General features: G+C 39.0%; 1 pseudogene; it reads left to right on the forward strand.

The window, feature by feature from the left end:
- Positions 1-3,545: 3,545 nt before the first annotated feature.
- LOC121499213 lies at positions 3,546-3,696 on the forward strand (annotated as a pseudogene).
- The last annotated feature ends 232 nt before the right edge of the window (positions 3,697-3,928 follow it).

Below are 3,928 nucleotides of genomic sequence, written 5' to 3' on the forward strand. Positions count from 1 at the left end.
CTACCATCTTGGAAACAAGGCACAAGGGGACCAAAAAATGTGTTTCAGAACCTAATGTGAAAACCTCCAATTAGGCTTTTTTTTTTTTTTAATCCAGTTATTGCAAGTTGTTTTGGCTAAAACTGGAACATATTTAAACATCTTCCAACCTTGTGTATTTGCTGCTCTTACTGCTTATGTGTTATTTTGGAAATGTTCAAAAAAATCCCATCAAATTAAATGTAGACTTGACATTGTAGTCTACTTTGGTCTTTTTTATTAATTTGAGTGTGAAATTAGGCAATGCCTGTTGATTGTCAGTAAAGTGATTACAGTAGAATGACTAAATAGCAAATAGTTCAACTGTCAGAGGATTTCTGAAACCAGACCAGGAAAAACAGCAACATGGAATTAAATGCTATTCGGGGACTTTGATTCTCTGTCTATCTGTCTCTTTATGGTGTTCCATATTTCAGGCCAATCCTAGGCCCCTTCTCCCACCCACCCCCACCCTCCAAACAACATGGAAAGCAAAGAACAGCTCTCCTGCTGAACACTGTATTAGTCTGAATTATATTTTTTAAACTTTTTGCCCAGTTAGTCATATGTCTGAAAATGCATAGAATATCCTCTTAAGCAAGAGTGTGACTCAAAATCTCACTACATACTTGCAAAAGAGCTTTGGCATGCCCCGTCTCTGAGGAGGCTGCTGGGGTTGAGACTGGACCAAATGGCAGCAGAATGCCTTCATGAACATGGAGGTAGCTCCCAGATCAAGGCCGGGTGGATCTGAAGGGCGGGGCAGCCCATGGGGCAGCTCAGAAAGTGGGAAGGCAGTAACGTTGGGGAAAAACTGAACAGAACCTGAAGGAGTCAAGCCATGGTTGGTGCCAAGTTTCTTCTCTTTCTACAGGAAATTTGGAATCTGCCCTTATCTCTTTTACCCCACCTCCCAAACTTGCCCAGAGTTTGTATTTGTTCTCTGCATGCAGTCATATTGCATTCCATCTCCCAGACTTTAAACTACTGTCTTGATCATGAATCTGGCCACTTTTATCACACTATAGACCTTCCAGCTCATAAGGCACCCCCTTGATAATCCTACAATAATGCCCAAGAATGTCTACAATAATGCCCAATAATTTCTCAAATACTTAGTGAAGTTTCTCTGGAAAGCTCTCTCATGTATTTTCAAACCTAGATACCCTACCTATTATCTCCACATTACTCATCGAAATTTTTGATCCCCACAAAACAGGCCATCTGTAGATCTACCACGAAATAAGGGGGTGGATCAGAAAAGAATGACTAAAAATTACAATATAATGCGAAAGTACTTGAGTTGATGGCCCTGGAATCAAGCACCAATATGATAGCTATCCCTATAAAATGACTGGAGTTGAACTAATAGACATCTCTGAGTGGTTGTTCAAAGTGGTATTCTTTTTTAAGAGTACCTTTAAGAAATGACTTCTATTGTTAAATGGATCACAAAAAAACATGTGACCATTGGGTAAAAAAAATTAGAATACATATATTAAGATAAAAGCAGATAATAAGAATCAACTGTAATCCCATCACTGGACTGTTGATGTTTTTGTTGTATATCCTTCAGGAGACTTCATATTGATGTATTTCACAGTTATAGACACAAACACACGTGATAAGATACCCTGAGGAAGCCAAAGCTAAGGTTCAGAATCATTTTGTAAATGGTATTAGGTGTCGCCCTACCCACCCCCTGCTCTTCCCAAGTATCTTTTTGCTTCTCCAGGATTCACATGGAAATGGGGTGCTTTATGAGAATGGAACTCAAGACACGTCCAACTTGGGGTCCAGACATATAGTTATGTCTGGCAAACTATGTGTGTGTACTTGGGAAGCTGTTCTCCAACAGAAACCAAACATCAAAGATCTAGGGATCCCTAAGAAAGAATTCATCTTAAGTGTCAAGCTAGTTGGACCAAATTCAGAAACGGGAATTAAAGGAGAAAGTCGGGGATCCCTGGGTGGCGCAGCGGTTTGGCACCTGCCTTTGGCCCAGGGCGCGATCCTGGAGACCCGGGATCGAATCCCACGTCGGGCTCCCGGTGCATGGAGCCTGCTTCTCCCTCTGCCTGTGTCTCTGCCTCTCTCTCTCTCTCTATGTGACTATTATAAATAAAAAAAAAATTTAAAGGAGAAAGTCACGATTCTGGATTCTGGGTAGAGCTATAACTTCAATCTCCATCCATCCCACGCCTCAGGTTAGTGCAGCTAGAGAAGGCGCCACTGAGAAAACAAAAGGAAGAGCTTAAACTCTAGGATTCCAAATACCTTTGGAGTAGGAATCCTTCAGCTGAGCATAAAAAGAGAATTCAGGAGCTAGTAAAACTCAGGCATTAGTGATTGCTGTCCTTAATGAAACATCCATAGATGTTCTCACACACACACACACACACACACACACACACACACACATAAAATCTGTAATATAATTTTAAATGATTTCAATATTTGGATTTTACTGTAATTTACTTATGAACAGTGGTTCAGTGAACATCTTTATACTTAATATTTGGGCAAATTATCTAATTATTGATTATGTAATTACTTTATTAGGATGAATTCCTAGAAGTGAGATTGCGGGTCATAGGCATACACCTATTTAACACCTATGATATGAACCGTATATATATTATATTCCTTCTAGAGAGACTGAACCAGCTTACTCCTACCAGCACTGAAGGAATGGGACACATAAAATGTTAGTCGTTTAGTCCATCCTGATATCCTGAATAGAGTGACCCCTTCCCTTTCTCAGAACCACCACTCACTGTAGAAAACAGTAAAACGAGATGGACCCAGTTTATAGCACCAAGTCTCATCATAGACCAATTGGGCAGAAAGTGCCCCACGTGTAAATCGTCAACCTTGGCCACTCTTGCTCCTCTTCACTCTGCAAGCCTCTACCTAACTTAGACTGAGTATAGTTTTTTGAGTAATACATTTTCCTCCTATTTAATAGCACAGTGCTGGGATAGTTTTCTTCCCTGACATGTTATTATACTTTTCCTCAGATCTGCTCTCATTTGGCATTTCCACCCTGCATTTCCAAACTCTGAGTGTGTCCATGTAACAGTGTTTGAATTCACGCACATCTGAGCCATTTTAAATTAATGAGCCAATAAAGATCCATGAAGCCCTACCATTCCCAACAGTGCCCCAATACTGCACTTCATTTCTTCCTTGCTCTCAGTTTCCTTCTCTGAACTCATTTCTGATTCTACCAGTATCTTTTACTCTTGCTGTATCTGTTCAATTTTAGAACCACATTTTTGAGTAGCACAATTGTTTAAAAGAGGACTGAAGAATACACTATGAAACACAAACTTTTTCTTCTATCACTTGGCAAAGATTGTAGAGCATCATGGAGGTTACATGGGAATTTTTAAAAATTAGCGCTTTTATACATTGATGGGTATAAACCAACAGAGTGTCTCCGGAAGGTAATTTGAAAATATGCATCAAAGGCCTTGAAAAACATTTTGTGTATGCAATTCTAGCTCTATGAATTTATCTGTTGAAGCTTTGCGCAGTGGCAGTATCGTAGCCAATGAGGTTTATCCGAGGCGCGATTATTGCTAATTGAATTTATCTGTTGAAAATAACTGAGCAAGTATAGGAAGGGTATCATAAAAATGTATTTATCACAATATTATCTATACATAAAAATGGAAATAAAAAGAATATTTGATCATAGGGAATTGTTTAAATAAGATGCCAACTGCATATGGAAATATATATGGCTATTAAAATGAAGACAGATCCGTATTTATAGTAATGAAAAAACACTGATGATGTAATTTTAAGTAAAAATGGCAGACTGCAGAGTAATCAACGTAATGTGATCTCATCTTGGTAATAAAGACATTTGCATTTATGTAACTAGAGTGGACAAGCTGGATCC

The sequence above is a fragment of the Vulpes lagopus genome, chromosome 9 (assembly GCF_018345385.1).
Source record: "Vulpes lagopus strain Blue_001 chromosome 9, ASM1834538v1, whole genome shotgun sequence".
Taxonomy (NCBI): domain Eukaryota; kingdom Metazoa; phylum Chordata; class Mammalia; order Carnivora; family Canidae; genus Vulpes; species Vulpes lagopus.